The following is a 20,741-nucleotide window of genomic DNA, read 5'->3' on the forward strand; positions in this document are numbered from 1 at the left end:
TATCAATCTCTATTAGATGAGATTTTTGTGTGGTTTATCTCCCATCATGATTAATAATAATAATAATAATAATAATAATAATAATACAATATTTGTCCATTTCTGAAATATAATGATGTTTACTATTGATTTCAAACTATGCCATGACTCTTTAGAGGGAACATTTCTTCTATCCCTTTCCCATTCCTGCTGTGAAGTGTGACATTCAGTGTCCTTTTGAGCAGTTTCAATGACTTACCAAGATCACAGAACTTGAGTGGCAGAGACAATGTACCTGCTGGTGCCTGGGACACACAATGAGATGCTTCTGTATGCTTAGTGGCAATGTTAGTGAGGCATTCGTCTCTGCTCCTATCCAGCTTGTTTTGCCTGAGCAATATCAGGGAGAAAGCACAGTCTAGAATCTTTCCTCTTTTTCACTCTGGCCCTTATCTGTACGACAAGGGGGACAGTTGCATTATGGGGACAGTTGCATTATGGGGACAGATGGAGCAGAATGAGACTTACTGTTTTCAATGCCAGCCCTTTCTTAGCAGAATGTAGAACTACTGTTGCAAGACCATAGGGTGTATAAGTTGCATTATTTAGTAAATATATTTCAATTTAGTCCATACAAATCCTACCCAAATCTATTCAAGAAAAAGTTTTATTAAAAATATACCAATTTGGGCTGGGGTTGTGGCTCCGTGGTAGAGTGATTGCCTAACGTGTGAGGCACTGGGCTCGATTCTCAAAACTGCATATAAATAAATAAATAATAAAGGTCAATCAACAACTAAATTTTTTTTAAAAGATACCCATTCTTCATCTTTCATTTCATCCTGTAATCTACAACTACAATACCATGATGTTTCAACAATATTGGAAAATCACTAAGTCCTCCTGTGAACTTTACTTTGACAACCTAGTTGGCATTCTAATGAGAATAATAAAATGCCTTTGCTTTTTAGGGTCTTGATCGTTTGTATTATTGCAAATGTGTCTGTACCTGGAAATCTAACATCCTTTTGAAAGTAGAAGAAATATGCAAGATTGTGGTCAAAGTTATTTTACAAGGATTTGGAGCTCATTCCATCCACTGTGTTTAGACAAGAGCATTGAACACATGCTTTGTTGGCAGCTGCAGCAGCTTCTGCAACCCTCATGACCCTCTGACTTTATGGCTAACTCATTGGGATGTATAGGTATCATTAGCACAAAGAATAAAAACAAATTAGAACTAACTGGTTTCTCCTTTGTCATCACAGACAACATACCTCTGGAATTTTGCATCAAAATATCTTCACAGCCTCATGTATATTCTTAGCAAAATTGGCCAAGGAATTTAGAAGATGTTCTTTATCAGGTTGTCATCATTCAAAGAGTTTCTCAAAAGACTGTTATCTAGAGGCATAACTGAATATGGAGCAGGTGTTTCTTTTTTACTTGCTGTGCTGGGGATGGAATCCAGGGCCTTGTCTCTACTAGGCATGAGCTCTACCACTGAACTACCGCAAGCCACAGGTTTGCCATTCTTCTGAGAAGATGATTTCTGGCATTTGGGCCTTGATTAAGACTTAAAGTTTCAGATACCATTTGCTGCAAAGAGTTAATTCTGACATCTTTGCTAACAGGTAACAAAACGTAACAAGGGAAGGAGAATACTTTTAAAATATCACCTGATAGGACATAGATTAGTTTCTCCAGGTCTAGTCAAAACACAAAAGATAGTAATCTGATACATATTAACAGTAAGCGGCTAGGGAGGCTGAGGCAGGAGGATTGCAAGTTCAAAGCCAGCCTCAGCAAAAGCGAGGTGCTAAGCAACTCAGTGAGACCCTGTCTCTAAATAAAATACAAAAAATAGGGTTGGGGACATGGCTCAGTGGTTGAGTGTCCCTGAGTTCACTCCCTGGTACTAAAAGAAAAAGAGTAAGTGGATATTTACTATGGTGTTTTTCTATCCATATCTTATTAACATTTGTTTATGGAAAAGCTTCAATTTTGTTTACCTTTGGATTAAGTCTGTTGAAAACAGTGAATTGGGTAAAGATTTCACATACAGACACAGGAGTCTTTCTGTGCTCGATTGTCTCCAAATTAGAACCGGTAATTTCTGGTCATGAGGAAGCAACATTGTTCTAATAGCCACTCATAGCTATTATTTTTGGCGTATTATTCTCCGATGAGGAAACAGGAACCTGACATTTTGCTGGATTCCCAGGACCTATGTCTTTAAAGGCTGGAATTATCAACTTTCCCCAGAGAGTTGTCCATTAGGAAAAAAGGACCATCTGGGGCTAGAGTGGCAGTTCTATTTGTGGGGACATGAAAGAGCTCAGAAGAGCTAGAAGGAGAATATGACAGTTAGCCTAATTCCTTGTTGCAGTCTCAGGGATTAAATGAATAAAGGAGATAATCTAAGATAGAAAGAAGAGAATGCAAGATGAAGTTTGAACACAGTGAAAATTTTTTCTAAGAGTCAGAAAGACTTAAAATATAGGCTAAAAGTGAGTAAAAACTGCAAGGCTCCTGGTTGTGGGCTGAGGCCTGGGGAGAATTGGTGGAACTAGTGTTGGATTTCTTGGAAGATGTTGAGGGAAAAAACCTTCCTAAAACCCTGAGTGCGCAGACCGAGGGATCTTTATGTTTGTGTTAGATGCTCTATAAAGGCCAAGGGCACAGGGTGAGATATGATCCAACCTCACCAAATAAAAAGCAACAATAGACTCTCTTTTTCTTTACTGACAATGCATCATGCATCATATTTACCAAGTATGACCTGGAATTCAAAGTCCAAATCCTTGCCCTTGAGTAGTTCACTATTTATTAGGGAGAATAAATCTCAGAAACATCAGCTGAAAGCACAGCAATAAAAAGCCTTCTAAATCTTTATGGTCACATTTGTTACCACATTAAATGTTTCACTTTATTGCATTTAAATATATCAGTGGATACATGAAACATATGCCTCAAATATGTAATGATAAAGCATAATATTACAAAGATTCTCTGTGAATTCCCCCATCCCTCCCTGGAACTAGGATGTGACCAATGACTTACATCTACCTGCAAGGTCATCTCCTATCTCATCCCTGCTTCTCTGAAGGTATAATACTGCCCCATGTGTTTGGTTTTGTTTTTCATTCCTTGGTTTTTAAAAATATATATTTTCAAGCTGCATATAATGTATGTTTAAGTAAGGTATCATTTAGTTCTGTTTTTGAGCTCTAACTAAGGTATACTACTCTACGTGACCTTCTTAAACTTCCTTTATTCTTTGCAATGTTAATTCATAGAAATCTAGTGTTGTGGGTTGAAGTGACTAATTAAATTTCTATCTGCATGATGTAACATTGTGTCAATGTGCTAAATGTACTCATTCATCCTCTTGTCAATGACCATTCTGATTATTTCTAATTTTACACCATTTTGAACATTAATGCAGTTAGTATTCTTGTACTCCTTTCTGGGAGGACAAATTCAAGAATGAGTCTAGGATATAAAGCTAGGAGTAAGATTTTCTGATTTTTAGAGTATGTGAAGGCTTAAGGAATAATGTTAGATACAAACTTACTTCCCACACTGACTTTATGTCCTCCATGGACTGCCCAGATAGACCAGTGACCATCTCTCCATCACAAGACAACTCCACAGAGCCCAAGCCTGCTTAATCTAACCCACCAATTAGAACTCCCTGTGGGAAATCTGCCTGGGTAACACTCTGAACCCTACTAAAGGCTTTGGTCCACAGGTCCCTGGCTTTTTCTCTGTCTCACTACCCGCTGGTTGAGCTCTACCACTGAGCTACACATGAGGCCCTTGTGTACAGCCCCCCTTTGTTGGTCTTGTGAGGGTGCTGCTCTTTCTGGGATCTGTGAGTAATAAATGTTTTTGTTATTGCATGTGTTTTGTTGGGCTGCCTGCTCTGTGTCCCATCTTACTGACATGCTCAAACCTAACTCGCCTCCTGGTCAGGATCCTCCTAGAAAGTGGCTATCTTGGTAGGGTTAAACCCAACACAAGTCAGACGCAAACCATTAAAGGTATCTTCCTGTATTAATAAGATTCCTGTGCCAAGGATGCCTGGTCACAGGCCAGACTGTGAGGCATTAAGTTGTCTATCGAGATAAAGAAATGTTCGAAAAACAAAAATAAAAAAATAAAGTCACACTGTAAACATCCATGACCATTTTGCCTTGAGCCCCATCAGGGCAAGAGTAGCATTTATAGTCACTTCCTGAGAGACCTCAAGGTCCAATAGAGGAAAATATGACATTTTTAATCTGTCATTGGACCTCAAGGGTACTGCTTTCAAATACCAAATTTCTAGGTATGCTGTCTTATTTTTAAGCAGTTTTCAATAGCTTTTTAATAACCATATTCATTACAATATCTTTTAAGAGATTTTTAAACATTTGGGTGGGTCACTTCCCCCACATTGAATTCCTTCTTCAAACTACTCTGACCATCATGCTTCCCTGAACATTTTAGAATCAGTTTGTCAAGTTTCCTGAAAACTTGGAAATTTGATTTGAATTCCATTCTTTAAGGTCCACTTCTTGAGAAGCATTGATATCTACACAATCTTGAGCATATGTGTGATCATGATATGTCCTCCTACTTATTTAGATATTCTTTAATATCTTTCAAAAATTTTTATAATTTCTTACACAGAAGCATAACATGCTGATGTATGTATAATATTTAAGAATTGATTGCTTTATAACTTACAGTTTGGATTGCTTTTGTGAATGACAATTTTAAAAATATAAATTTTCTCAAGTTTTGCAGATTGACTAAGGCTTTTCATTTTTTTTCTAATAATTTGTCTATTTTGGAGGCAGGGTTTCTAAGTAGATAATAATCTGCATATAATGTGATTTTTGTCTGCTTCTTTTGGGGTGGAGGTCCAATTCAAGTTGAACAGACACCACGATAGCACATCCCCATTAGGAATGCAATTTGCTACAGATTTCTAGAGCTCTGATTGTCTTAGACCAAGGTAATTCTAGTTTCTTCTTATTTTAGTCCTTCATTTTGTAAAGCATTATTGTTCTTTGTAATTGTATTAATGTTCATAATGGATGATGAATTTTTCCAAAGGCTCTTTTTGGATCTCTTAAAATAATCATATCATTTTCTTCTTTAATCTGTTAAAATATTATGTAGATTTAATACAGCATACATAAATTTTCCAACATTAAACTAACCCTTTTTTCCTGAGATAAAACCCATTTGACTAATGCATTTTCTCTTGATTTATTTTGCTGAATCTGTTTGCCAATATTTTGTTTAGTTTTTTTCGTCTATGTTTATGAGTGATATTATTCTTTCCTAATCTCTGGAATAGTTTTATAAGAGATTGAAATGATCTGTTTCTTCAAAACTGATTAGAATTTGCTTATAAAATCATCTGGGTCTTGGGTCTTCTTTACAGGACGATTTAAAACACTTTTTCAAAACAGTGCTTTAAGACTATGTTTTTTAAAATTCAGTTTATTAAGTTTTTAAGTAACTACCCATTTCATATGTTTTCAAACTAATTAACTTAAAGATTTATATTAATCTCTTATCTTCTTAATCACTAAATACTAATTATGCCTTAATTTTATATTATTTTTTCTTATTTCCTCTACTAGATAGACCTTGATATATTTACTTTTAAAGTTTTCAAAGACTCAATGTGTTTGTTATTGATTCTCTTCATTTTATGTCTGCTTTTCATTTTCTTGATTTTTTACTTGTATCTTAATTATTTCCTTTCCTTACTTTAATTGAGCTTACATCATTCTTTTTCTAACTCTTTAACTTAGATCCTTCTTTATTATGATTTTGTAAGTTTTTGATATAAATAAAAACTTCAAGGCTGAGGTCAATACTTCTTTAAAGAAAATCCTAGGGGCTGGGGATATAGCTCAGTGGTGGAGTACCTGTGCCTAGCATGAATGAGGCCATAGATTCAATTCCCAATACTATTAAATGAATACATAAATAAATAAATTCAAAACAGTGTTGAAATACCCATATTTAAAAAAAGAATCCTAGGAAATAGGCGTGTAGCTCACTGTTGTAGCACATGCTTAGCATATACAAGGGCCTAAGTTCAATCCACAGACCTAGATAAAAATGTCCAATGTGTATCTCATTAGGATTGGCTTTGCTAATTTTTTATTTTATTTATTTATTTTTAAATTTACTTTGGTACTGGGCATTGAACCTAGAGGCTCTTCACCATTGAACCACATCCCAGCCCTTTTAAAAAATATTAAAAGACAGGGTCTCATTAGGGCTTTCAACTCTCAATCCTCCTGCCTCAGCCTCCCAAATTGCTGGGATTTCAGGCGTGTGCCACCACGCCCAGCAGGTTTTTCAGATTAATGCCTGGTCTGACGGCTGTACTATAGCCAAAATATTGGGCTTTGGAACCCTGACTCCCGAGCAATGAAGAATACCTCTAACGCTTAATTCCTCTGTAACCTGAGGTATATTTCACATTTATGAAGGTCTCAGTTTTTTTATTGATCAATTTTTACCAAATTTATATGCAGTAGCCATTAAGTGAGAGAATGAATATAAAGAGTTCAGGACTGCTGCTGACATAGTGATGCTCAAATAACAGGAATTATAGGTATTTGCAAAGGTGAAATATAGATCAAAAAAACCTGATTGTATCAGTTTAGGTATTTGCAAAGGTGACTATAGGTATTTGCAAAAGTAAAATATAGATCAAAAAAACCTGATTGTATCAGTTTCTATTTCCTAAAAGTTGCACTGAAATCTGTTTGAATGTTGATATTAGTATAAAACTTTGTGATACAAAATGATTGGAAAATATTATTAAGATACAAAACTTATATAACTTAACTTGATTTACTTTCAAATAGTTGTTTAAAATGCCTGTCCAGAGAGCTGTGATATTGCTTTGCTAAAAGTCTTTGCAGATTTCCAAATGTCTCAAAGCTTTTGAGTTTTCCCAAAGGAATAACATAAATTTTGAAGAGAATTAATATATTGCAAGTCTAATTTCTAACCTACCAAATAATGATATCATAGCTCAATATTGTGGGAACATATCTTGGCAGGATGGCTTATTTTGTATAAAATGGCAATTGGATTTCCTTTGATTTTTTTGTAGTTTATATAAAACACTGTCTAACAATAAATTCACTTGTGCTCAGCCACCCATTCAACTTCATTTTGCCCCCTCAGTGAATAAAGTTACTTCCTCTTGTGGAAGAATTTAATAAAACATTTGAATAAAATAATCCTTTGATTCAGCTAGGAAAGAAGAAAACACGTGTGTCTCATACAAAAGTCCAAAGCACTTCAGTATAAAAGTAATTTATTTCCTGAGGGTCTTTGATTTTGATTTTTAAGCATAAGGTGTTGGGTAACTATAATAGATTGGGATACAATATTTGCATGCCATATATCTAAAAAAGGGTTAATATCACAAATGTATAAAACCTACTCGACTTAATAGTAAAACAAAAACAAAACAATAAGCTCATTAAAAGTAGGCAAAAGACTGAATACACATTTCTCCAAAGAAGACATATACATGGCCAAAAGGCACATGAAAAGATGCCCAGCATCACTAATCATAAGGGAAGATGCACATTAAAACCACATGAGATATCACTTCATACCTGTGGCTATTATGCAAAAGATCAGAGATAATGGGCATTGATGATAATGTGGAGAAAAGGGAACATGTACCCTGTTAATAGGAATTACTACAGCTACCATGGAAAGCAGTATGGAGGTTCCTCAAAGAATTAAAAGCAGCGCTATCATATGAGGTATCTGGCAGTCCCACCACTGGGTATATATTCCAAAAAATAAAAAATAAATAAAATCAGCAAGTCAAAGAGATATCTGTACCCCAATGGTTACTTCAAAGCAAATACTCATCAATGCACAAATGGATAAAGAAAACATGATATGTGTTCCAGGACACCTGAAGGATACCCCAATCCAGAGATGTTCAATTCCCTTATAAAAAAATGGCATAATATGGGATGGGGTTGTAGCTCAGTGGTACAGTGCTTATCTAGCCCGTGGGAGGCAGTAGGTTTGATCCTCAGCACCACATAAAAATAAATAAATAAAATAAAGGTATTGTGTCCATCTACAACTAAAAATATATATTTAAAATGGCATAGTATTTTAATATAAACTATGTACAACCTCTTATATTTTAAATCATTTGTAGACTACTTATAATACCTAATAAAATGTAAATGTTGTGTAAAAATTCTTATAAAGTCTATATATGTTCAGTACAGATGTAATCATTGTGAGGTTAGCTTTAGTTTTAATCCTCTGTTGGTTGAATCAATGGATACAGAGGGCTGATGGTGTATATAATGGAAGACTATTGAGCTCTAAAACAGAAAGAAATCCTGATATTTGCTGCAATATGAGTGAAGCAGGAGGGCATTATGCTAAGAAAAACAAGGTCTCCACAAAGGGACAGGCACTGCTGTGTATGGTCTCATTTACACATGGAGTCAGTAGTCAAACTTAATTATTTATTAAGAAATAGTAGAATAAGGGTTGCCAGGGGCAAGGGAGAAGGAGAGAAAATGAGGAGACATTGGTCAAGGGGTACAGAGTTTCAATGTCAAAGACGAAACCATTTCCAGGTCAAGATGAATACCATTTCCAGGTCAAGATGAATACCATTCTGGAGACAGAATGTACCACAGAGAGGGTGAAAATAGTTAATACAGCATTCTGCATTGTATATTTGAAATGTGCTGAGAAGGTAGGACTGAAGTGTTCTCATCTCATACAGAGAAAATGGTAACTATGTGAGGTGATGGATGTGTTCATTAGCTTGTTTGTGACTGTCATTTTACAATAGTTATGCATATAAAAATATTGTCTATACCTTGAAGATATATATATTTGCTTAAAAAAGTGGGGGAGGGGAAGAAGAAGAAAGAATGCTTTTAGCAGAGTCCCTGGAATGCTCCCTGGCAGATCCTGCCCCATCCCCTTCTAACTCCACCCTGAAACCACTCCCCACCTCCTCACTGGGTGACATCAGCAGAGGAGGTGCTGCCTCAGAAGATCTTAGGGCTGAGGGGCAGCCATACAGTTCTTTCACTCCGAGGACCACAAAAATCCCAAAAGTTTCTTAGCTAACACCCTTTAAAAAAATTGAGGCCTGTGGAAAACCTACGCACGGAAAGTCTGTTTCTATTTCAGCTGTGTATCAGTTAAGATGGAAAATTTTTAGAGTCCACACAGATGGTAAATAAATTTCTGCTACATGAGGCAGTTCCTGGAATAAAGCAATTTTCTCAAATAACAAGTGCCAACTTATTTTTTCAGCAGGACTTATTTTTAACTTTCCCAGGGAAGGATTGAGAGACTGGGAGCGGTATCCTGCACCTTAAGAATCTGATGTTGCCTTCAAGAAGAGACTAGCGCTGTTCTCACTACAGAGTGACACGTATGTTCACGAACATATGTCGGCTGAATGAAGGGAATGTTTGTTCATTTCCATGGGGGAGGGGAAGGAGTCGTGGCAGTGAGAAGACGGAAATTTTGCAGAAATATTTATATTTTCATCCAATGTTTAGTTTTCTCTAACTTACTCCAAACAGTATGAAATTGACTCATATTTTTGCTTAGGGATTCATTAAATCTTGGACAAATGACCATAAATCTTTGAGAATTCTTTACACACTGTGAGACTTGGCTTGTGTCCCCAGATATCTTTAGCAATGGTCCTCTGGGACACAGCTGAAACCCCTTAATGCTTTGCTGGGTCATGCTTCATTGGGAAGAACCCTCCTGAGTTGCATTTGGCAGGGAATGCTAGCACCTTAAACCAAACGATTCCATTTGCCAACTTAGGGTGATTCAAGCATTCCTTCCAGTAGCAGGGATTCCTTACTCATAAGAAAGACAGAAATTGATTATTAAATGATTAAATCATGTTATAACCACTAATGATTTTAAAGAGTGTATTGCAGAAGAGGGTTAAGTAAGTACATCACCCTTAAAAATTTATTTTCTTTCTTTCTACTTCCCTTCCTCCATCCTTCTCTCCTCCTTTTAGATTTGGGAAAACATTTCATTCAGCACCACGGATAATCTATCAACAAATAAATATTTACTGAGGGCCTGAACACTAGTCACTATACAAATAAGAAAAAAAAGGAAAAAATCTATCTTAGCTTAAAAAGGTTTATGGTTCAAGAGACGAATATGAAGGAATTACAGCCAGACTCTGATTTTGACCATTAGTGTGCAGACTAGAGACAACATGCTAACCTGAAAAGTCAAGAGAGATGTCCAATCATTTGGGATTGATGAGTGAATGAACTATATAAAAATAGAAAGACACATTTTCAGTAGAGAAGTTTTGAATCCCTTTTTAAATGAAACTGTTATAACATGTCAGTTGTTCTGACAACTTTTGTGGTGGTGGGACAAATTCTTAGACCTGAGTGTAAACACTGATAAATAAAAAACTCTGATTACTAAGACAGCAAACATAATTTGCTATCAAATCTATGGGAATGAGAGATGTGAACTGCTGAGAGGGCCATAAAGCTTTCCTAACAATACCCTCCTTGGAGACAAGCTTAAGAAGGCAGGTGACTTGCTCTAGGTCCTAGATGTTTTCAGAGCTGGGAGGAGAACAACACTCTTCCATAAGATAGCTTTGTCTGTTCATAACAGACATGGCTATCTTATAAACAATGATAAAATGTCATTCTTCTACATGAAGTGTGGGAAAAGTTTTAAACCTGACTTACTGATAAGTAAGGTCTTTGAGATTGCTATGTTTGAAACTACGTGTCCTCTCCAAATTTCATATGTTGAAACCTAATCCCCAATGGGTTGGTATTAGGAGAAAGGTATTTTGAGAAGTGGTTAGGTTATGAAAGAAAAGTCCTCATGAATGAGATTAATGTCCTTCAAAAAAAGGGCCAAGAAAGATCCCTTCCATTATATGAGAACTAAGTCCTCATACAGGTGCCATCCATAAACCAGGAAATAAGACCTCACCAGCCATTGAATCTGATGGCATCTTGGTCTTGGACTTTCCAGCCTACCAAACCATGAGGAGTAAATCTCTGTTCTTTGTAAGTTACTCAGTGTGTGGTATTTTGTTACAGCAGCCTGAATGAACTAAGACAAAAATCATCTATATTTTTATAGCTTTATTTGATTACTAAATTTCCCATGATTTCATACTAACTCAAAGTATAAGCATTTATAGTCAAAAAAGATCAAATTACAACTTTAATTTTTTTTCATAATATCTTTATTTTACATTTATATGATGCTGAGGATTGAATCCAGTGCCTCAAGCATGCTAGGTGAGCGCTCTACCACTGAGCCAGAACTCCAGCCTCAACTTTAATTTTTAAAAGGAATAAATTTCCAAATAATTTTTCTTTCTTTCCTTAAACAAACTGTATATCAGGACTGAAAATAGCCTTTTAAAAAAGGTCTAAAAAAGGTAAAATACCCTTTTTTAAAAAGTGTGTTCTTGGGCTTGGGACATAGCTCAATTGGTGAGCTATGAGTGCTTATCTCTCAGGCACAAGGCTCTGTGTTCAATCCCCAGCACCACACACACACACACACACACACACACACACACACAATTGTGTTCTATGAGATACATAGGTCTTAAAAATTAAGTTACTTTCTATGGAGAAAACTTTGATTTTTAATTTTGGTTCAAGAGGACTTTAGTTTGCTGATTTTGAAGATCCCCTGAAATGCCATATTTCTATCAGGGCTTTGACTACACATAATGGTTAAAATAATGAATTTCTTATTATTCTTAGCATGTGCCTAGAAGCCATGGGTATTTTTGGATTTAGTGAATTGAAGAGAAAGACCTAACCATAACTACAGAATCTTTTCCAGTAATGGGTAGACTCCTTGATGTGATTCAGCTCTGAGGTGAACTGGAGGAAATACACACCCTGAGACTGATACCCAAGTCTTGGAAGAGCAAACTGGGATGTAGATATATCTGGTCAAAACAAAGCCTCAGTGATTGACAAGTAATGGATATGTGGCATCCAGAACTGAATTTGCTATATGAAGAAAATCATGGGTTTCACTTGGAAAATTAAGTAGAGATGAATGAAACTGTGCATACTCTGAAAAGCATACCTAAGCTTCTACCATTTCCTTCATTCTGGTGATTTCTGTTGGTCCTACACACCAGAATCATTACTTCATAGCCAGTTCTCACTGAATGAGAAATGAGTGTTGCTAAACTTCCACAAGTTAATTAGTTCACCATTTCCTTGGGAATATGAAAAGTGAGTTGGTTGCCTCTTAAAGCAAAAAGGAGCTTTGGAGAAGAATTGTAATGGTAATGAGGCAAATATGTTCACTTTAAGGCAAAACACATTTTACATTTCTTGAACTTAAAGTAGAATAAATAAATATGTTTCAATATTTCTAAATTGAATACTAATTAGTATCACTTATCACTGTGAATACTAGTTCTTCATGGCTTTCCGGGCACAACCAGCTATAATGGTTTTCATGATGTTTTAAAGCATTCTATCAATTATCTAAAGTTTAATCTTCTTTATCAAAAATGTTGGATTAAGGTTTTTCAAAATATTAGAAAAATTGGAAACATAAGGAAAAGAATTCTGAAAGTTTGAACAGAATTTTCTCATGCCACTAAGAAGCTTAACTTTAGGTGAGGAGATAAGACATATTTTCATCTTTACATATAGGTACAGCACAATTCTTTTTAACATAGCTAATACATAAGTAAACCATGTAATTTGGAATTCTTTAGAGATGCAGATGTGGGGCACACCAGGCAGGATGTGGGGACAATGGCATGAACCATCGTGGTCCAGACAAAGTAGGATGAACAATCATCATTAAAAAGGAGCATGGAGCATAAGTTAGAGTTCAGAATTTATGAGTGCTTTTCTACAAGTTTTTCTTTTTAAGAGGATGGTAGTAACTGATCCATCTTTGAATATCTAGCAACTAAAAAAAAAGCTCAATGAAGAAAGGAGTAAATAAATTAAACATGAATATATTTTATGGAAATAATTATAATTTTAATGTACGATACATCCCTTTACATATGTGAAATTAAAGAAGAAGATTAAAATCTTAGAGTCAAGGACAGCATAGTGAACGTTATCCTTTTCATACATACACAGCAAGGGAAATTATGCTTTTCTCCCACATCAACTTTACTGAAAATAGAGAAGTTTTGTGGTCAACTGTGAATGAGAAAATACAGATTCATTCACCCATTCACCCACCCATCCACCAATCCATCCATCCATCTGCTAGACTACTTCTTATCTTCTTATTTCTCCAATGTGTTATATATATATATATATATATATATATATATATATATATATATATATATATATCACTGAGGCTACACAGAGGAAACATACAATCCTCAATGAGCATATACAGCCGCCACATCAAAGCCTCAGTTATATCCTCAAATGAGAAGAAAATAAAATTAGCCTTTATTCATTTTACTTCATATTACATCTTCTGGGAGAGAAGTTGAATAATGCAGCTTTGGGAACTTTAAGAGAGTGGAAGAGTCACAAGAGTTACGTACTAAGTGCTTCAGTTAGGTAACTAGGTGTCCAACATGACTACTCAGAGTCTCTAAGAGTCTGTAGGAGTCTGAGAACATGGCTGTATAGTATGCTTTTGTAGGATTCTGCTATAGAAGTTAGAACAAGGTTCGTTTGGTGTATTCTGCTATAGAAGTGAGAACAAGGTTCGTTTGGTGTGTGTGTGTGGTTATTTTTTTTTTTTTTGTACCAGGGATTTAATTCAGAGGCACTTGACCACTGAGCCATGTCCCCATATCTATTTTGTATTTTATTTAGAGACAGGGTCTCACAAGTTGCTTATAGCGTCACTTTTGCGGAGGCTGGCTTTGAACTTGCAATCCTCCTGCTTCAGACTTCTGAATCGCTGGACTTACAGGCATGTGCCACACGCCCCATGCGGTTCAAATTTTTAATAAAGACTAATTATACAGACTAAAATATTAGCTGGGGAATATTATCAAAATCTGATTAAAAACAAAAGATGGATTAACTTTGTTATGAGTGAAATAAGATGATGATGATTTCTTAGGAAGATTAAATCAGTCTGTACTGTGCAGAATGAACTGGAATAAGAGTAAATACTTAGCTGGGTGCAATGGTAGATGCCTACAATCCCAGTGATTTGGGAGGCTGAGGCAGGAGGATTGCGAGTTCAAAGCCAGCCTCAGCAAAGGTGAGGTGCTAAGCAACTCAGTGAGACCCTGTCTCTAAATAAAATACAAAATAGGGCTGGGGATGTGGCTGCTTAACAAACTTGATGGCCTAAAACAACAGGAATATTTTCTGTTGCTCTCAAAAGGAATAAAGTTACGCTTTCTTGTGTGAGGAATTTTATGATTCTAAGAAGAAAGAAATTATGTGGCTCAGTGGTTGAGTGCCCCTGAGTTCAATCCCCAATACCAAAAAAAAAAAAAAAAAAAAAAAAAAAGAAAAAGAAAAAAAAAGGTAAATATTTGTTCTGGAAAGAGAGCCTCCTCCACATGCTAGGTTGAGGATATGGATAGATTGGAGATGATTAAATAATATGTTCCCAAAGAAATTACAGAGCAGTCAAACAACAATCACCTATTCTAACCAATTTCCCTTAGTTATAACTCAGAAAGGCCAATAAAATCATGAAATCATAAAAAAATCAATAGCAGAGAAACAGACTTTGCAGGAAAAAGGAATTATTCAGGTAACAGCAACAAAACATTAGAAACCTCTGAGAGAATCCCCAGAATTAGTATTCACAAAGAGATGTGAGAGAATGTTACATCTATAAAACAAGAATGTGCTACTTTCTGAAACATATTCTTTGCATTCCATGTGTTACAGATTTGAACTCTTTGCTAAGATCCGAGCCAACTCCATCTTGTCTCTGTACACTAGATCTCCTCCCCTCTTAGCAGTTCAAGGACATCAGTCTTTGAATCACCTCCTCTTTTGTATCAATGACATTTCCTCTATTGGATTATTTCTAGCAGCTTCCAAATATCATGCACAAATATCTACTAAAATTAAAAAAAAAAAATCTCTTGGCTCCACATCTTTCTCTTCCGTTCTCTTTGTTTCCTTTTCTAGTATACATAAAATAGTTATTTATTAGTTGACTTTGCTCACTTTCTTCTACTCATGTCTTCCCTTTCCTTCTTTGATCTACCAAAAAATGAACATCTCTTCCTACCAAAGCTGCTCTGGATAAGTTGGCCAGTGGGCTTCATGTTGTCAAATGCCTGATTTTCTTTTTGATCTAGTTGATTTCGATCTACAGCATTTTGAAATGTGCAATCTTGCTTTCTTTTGGGGAACAGCTTCTTTACATTGCTTTGCAGGTCTTACTCTATTCTTTCTTTTGTTCATTCTGTACCTTGGCTTACTATTCATTTGATGGTTTATTTTCTGACTCCTTCCCATAGAGAGTAAGTCTTTTAGAGCAAAAATGCTATTCCTCCTATCCAGAAGAGTGGCTGGCATTTAGTGACTGCTCAAAACCTGTTTATGGACTTTGTGGACTAAGTCATTGAGTAAAATAAGAAAGAGCATATGTAAATTAAAGTATGAGTTCAACAATAAATATTTTGATAGATTAAATGATAAAATTGATACACCTGCATATCAAGCTGCTGATGTGGTCCTGGGAGTCAAGAAAATCTCATAATAAGTAAAACAAAATTGCAAAGAAATATCAAATAGATGGGAATTAAGAGACAAAGATAAAGGTTGTTGAAAAGTATCTAAAATAAGAGTTCTGGGCCAAAATGACAGAAGCAATGGGAATACTCAAAAAATATTGGGAGGAATATTTCCTAAATTGATGAAGGGTGTGGCTGTTTAGACTGACAGATTAAGTGAAAATAAAGTTGCACTCAAAAGGAATAAAGTTATGTTTTTTTGTGTGATGAATTTTATGATTCCAAGAAGAAAGAAATTATCTTAAGACCATCCAGAGCCTTAAAAGCAAGTTAGTTATAGAAGACAGGTTATCAGTGTCATGTAGAGCTTCTCATATGAAATACTTAGTTATAGGGGAGTTGAGTAACATCATCAAATTTTATCAAGGAGAAAAATGAGCCTAAAGAGTTAAATATACTTAATCATTCATTACAGTCTGTGCAAAGTATAAGCCCATCAAAACTCAAATAAATGAACAACCATGTGATGAAGTTGTTCATGGAGATGTAACCAGTTAAGTTAAATTCGGACATCCTGGAGTAGATGATTAAGTGATTTAATGGCAACAGGAAGACAATGAAAAGAATAGAACTTCTATTAATAAGTTAATAAGTTAACACTTGCCTTAACTTATTCATTACCCAGGAATTTCATAACTGCACTTTCTATGTGTGGTGCATGCTGGGCTCAAAGCATAGAATGATGAGGGAGTTATAAGCATGAGGATCCCAAGGAATTTACAGTTTGAAATGGAGGTTTGTGGAGTGGTTTCCTGAGGCTGCTGTAACAAACTTGATGGCCTAAAACAACAAGGATATTTTCTGTTCTGGGGGCCAGATATCAAAGTATGTTGGCAGGGCTGTGTTCTCCAGGAAGGCACTAGGGGAGAATTCTTCCTTTCCCTTTCCTGCTTGTGGTGGCTCCAGGCCTTCCTCTGCTGTGGCTGTATTACTGCAATCTCTGCCTAGGTCTTCACAGGGGCTTTCTCCTCTGTGTCTAGGTCCTCTTCTGCATTATATGAAGACACTTGGCATCAGATTTGGAATTCCCCTTTGTAATCCAGGATGATCTCATTCTGAGATCCTTAATTACATCTGCCAAAACACTTCCGGCCAAGTAAGGTCACATTTATAGTTTCCAGGGGTTGGGATATGCATATACTTTTTTGGGGGTGGGGGTGGTACAATTCAATCACTAATCTATGTAGAAGTGAGTTGATACTCTTCAGTGTGGTTGGGTACATTAAGAGAATTACAGGATGAACAGACACATAGAAGATCCCAAATGTCTGAGGGTTCACTAAACCTTTTTAAATAAATTGTCAATTAAGACAAAACTTGAATGACTAAAACTTAGTCAGGCAAGGGTAGGGAGGTGGGCTGGGAGAGATTTCTGAGGCAGAAAGAATGATGAGTTCATAAGTGGAAGAGGTTTAATGTGACTTAAAAATGTGAGATGATGTGAAAGTGAAAATGAGACTATGCAGGTAAACAGGCCTGGACGGTGACTGTCCTTCAAAGCATCTTCCATATTGGAATGATGAAGATCTGGAAGGAGAGTGTGAAGACACTGTGGGCTGCAGTGTGGAGAAGGGATTGGAAGGGGTCAGAGCTGGAGGGAAGAGGTCACTTAAGGCTGGTGCCGTGGCACACGCCTGTAATCCCAATGGCTTGGGAGGCTGAAACAGGAGGATCATGGGTTCAAAGCCAGACTCAGCCAAAGTGAAGTGCTAAGCAACTCAGAGAGACCCTGTCTCTAAATAAAATACAAAATTTGGACTGGGGATGTAGCTCAGTGGTTGAGTGCCCCTGAGTTCAAACCCTGGTCCCTCCTCCCCCACACAGAAAAGAGGCCGCTTAAAATGGTGTTGCTAACTTGAGGAGGAGATGGTGGGGGGTAAAGGGATCAAATTATTTTCATAACAAATATTAAATCAACTTAAAGGTGAAGCTATATTCTAGAAATCTAAATTTTTTAGCTGAACTATCTATAATTCTGACTGTGCCATAGGTCTATATGGACATCTAACAATGTGAATCCAAAAGTTGTTTTTAATAAACCAATTTGTGGATGGTGCTGGGGCTTGAACCCAGGGCTTCCTGCATACTAGACATACACTTTACCACTGAGCTACACTCCCAACCGATAATTAACATTTTGAATTTCTAGAACAAGTCTTTTACATAAGAATTCATTTCATTTCATTTAGCTCTTGGAACTATAGATACACTTTAATTTGTATTGCTTCAGAATAATTTTGTTTTGTTTTCCAACTCCGAGCATTTGATGGATAGCATTTGATGGATAGATACCACTTGTGACTCACTCTCTATTATATGTACCTGTTTAGTTCTCTTGGTTTTAAAAAGCACCACAACATCCTTGAATAGAGAGGTTAGGAATGCAGAGGTGTTATCAAAGTGGTAGTGGAATTCTGAGCAGAAAAACTTAAAGGCAGCAACATTGGGAGATGGTAAATATGTCATGGTGAACATAAGCAGTTCCTCAAGGTCAACAGTAGTGTTCATCAGGAAATCCGTCTGCTTCTTCTCACTTGGGTGCCCACTGACCATGACAAGGAGTGTGCACAATGATGAATGTGCAGAGGAAAGATTTCCATGAGTCTCAAAGTGACCTGGCCAGCAACCTCAGGTGAAAATATTTACATATTTGCTAATAATTCCATCTTTAAAAAAAAAAACTGGAGACACCATACTGGGCAACAGTTCATATGCATGATTCTTTATCAGTGTAGTGACTTATTGATTGACATCTCTAGAGTAAATTGGCCTTCCTAAAAATAGAGAGATTTATGGAAATACAAAAATTAAATTTTATAATTAAGTGGCTACGTGTAAGCAACATGAAGATTGTTCATTTACTATCAGAAAATAAATTGTTTCAGTGGTCAGAGTTGGAAATTAAGGATTATAATATGTAAGATATCAAATATCAAAAATAGATTTATTTCCATTTTTAGTTGCTTATGATAGGCCGATATACAATTTAGTGTATGTTTTGCTTCTAGTCTAGACAGAATTTTAGCTATAAAGATGTAGTGATTTACACGATTACAGACATATGTACAAAAAAACTTGCATGACGATCACACCAACTTCTACTAGCTAATTTCCTCTCTTTCTTGCCTTCTTAATGATTGCTCACAGTGTGGACCTTGTTTGAAATACTTTTCAGCTTGTTTAAAATTTATCATGCCTCAATCCAAACACTGTGGACATCTGAGAGAAAGCACTTTGTAAGTCCTAAGTGGACACAGATAATATTTATGATAAAAGTCTATGTTGATCACAGAGGAAAAGTACAGAATAATTGAATTAAATGAAAACTCAGTCCTTAGAAAAGAGTGAATTTTTATTATAAAACTAGAAACCAGGAGAAGCTGAGAAACACAAATATCATTTTAGACTCCATTTTTAGCTTTTAAAAATTAATTTTATATTTTTATCAACAACTACCTGAAATGATAGTTAAATTCTCAAGGATGGATTTTTTTTTCTGCATACAAAGTGGACAAAAGTCTGAAATAGAGGCATAAGATATTTCCTTTCTTTGCTTAAAAAAACCTTAATATTAGGTTTCGGTTACATTTTGATGTTTGCCAACTCTTTCTGATTACTTTTAAATTGTAGCTTTTCTAGAATAATATGCAACTCAGCATCTTCTCTGTAGGACAGCAACTTTGCAGTGGTAACAGGACATACCACTATTAACGCTCTAAATTATAGCTCCTTGGCCTTGTCAATACAAACACAGTATTCCAGTTAAAGAGAAATGCAAGGATGTTTAAAGTTTCTTTCAGTTGGAACATTCCAAGAACTTACAAAAAGCAAAATCCTTGTCTTTCATCTCATTGGTTTGTAGGATGCTGTTTGCAATCTTATGGTAAAATGAGCAATTTGTTTGCTTTGTTGGGTAAATGAACATGAGACAGAACATTGCACATTATGTTATCATTTTACAACAAAATGAAGATAAAGGTGCAGGGAATGGATGGGAAATTAAAGTCTCAACTATACCATGGAAAATACATCCTGTGGGAAATAATTACTATGCATATAAGAGCAAGGTTAGTTTTTGTTTGATGGCTTTTGCACTGAGGCTCCAACCTTTGCTCAGGCTAGGCAAGTATGCTACCACTGAGCTGTACCCTCAGCCCTTGTTTCTTGATGTAGGCACTGGTTGGCCACATTGGGTCAACCTCTCTGTGCTTCTGTGGGTGGGTTAAAAAGAGTCTAAAGGCCCTCAAAGCTAAGCCTGCTTCTACTTTTCTTTTGCAACTACTTTGAAAATACATAGAGGGCTGGGCATGGTGGCGCATGCCTGTAATCCCAGGCGCTTGGGAGGCTGAGGCAGGAGGATCACGAGTTCCAAGGCTTGCAACTTAGCAATGCACAAAGCAACTTAGTAAGACCCTGTCTCTAAATAAAATAATTTTTAAAAAAGGGCTGGGGATGTGGCTCAGTAGTTAAGTGTCACTGAGTTCAATCCTTGGTGCCAAAAAAAAAAAAAAAAAAAGTAAAGAAAATACATGGAAGACTAGAACAATTGGCCGGTTTGCCAATGTTCTTCCTGTAGTAGTGACTACTTCAATGTGTTTTGTCACCTCCTTGACATCAAGCTTCAATAAGCCTGGCTATGTTTTTAAAAAAACAAATGCTGACTCTCAGATTGTACTTACTTATTGGAGATATTGGATATGAATTTTTATAATTAATATTTTTGTGACGTAGTTTTTTTTTAATCCTTAGTACCCCCACTATACTACACTTCATTATTCTCTTAAAAAGTTTAACTCATTCAGAAGAGCACAGATGAATTCTATGAGATAAATTGACATTTGAAGTAAATGTTAGATAATAATGTTGAAAACCAGGGCTGTTGTCCAGCACACTGGGTTGCAGCACTGACCTTCCCACTCAATGTTTGTCCCCAACAATAGAAGGACATGGTCATGGATTGCTATCCCTGGAACACATT

At 36.1% G+C, this 20,741-nt stretch overlaps 1 protein-coding gene and 1 long non-coding RNA gene across 6 annotated transcripts in view; one reads left to right on the forward strand and one right to left on the reverse strand.

Moving 5' to 3' along the window:
- Dlc1 (DLC1 Rho GTPase activating protein) overlaps positions 1-20,741 on the reverse strand; it is a 378,931-nt gene that overhangs the window by 332,087 nt on the left and 26,103 nt on the right. The window lies entirely within an intron of this gene.
- The window catches only part of LOC139705254 (uncharacterized), a 47,034-nt gene continuing 35,647 nt past the window's right edge, over positions 9,355-20,741 (forward strand). The window contains exon 1 of the long non-coding RNA XR_011707158.1: positions 9,355-9,445. This is a non-coding gene — a long non-coding RNA (uncharacterized lncRNA). The remainder of the gene's footprint in view (positions 9,446-20,741) is intronic.

The sequence above is a fragment of the Marmota flaviventris genome, chromosome 3, assembly GCF_047511675.1.
Source record: "Marmota flaviventris isolate mMarFla1 chromosome 3, mMarFla1.hap1, whole genome shotgun sequence".
NCBI classification, from domain to species: domain Eukaryota; kingdom Metazoa; phylum Chordata; class Mammalia; order Rodentia; family Sciuridae; genus Marmota; species Marmota flaviventris.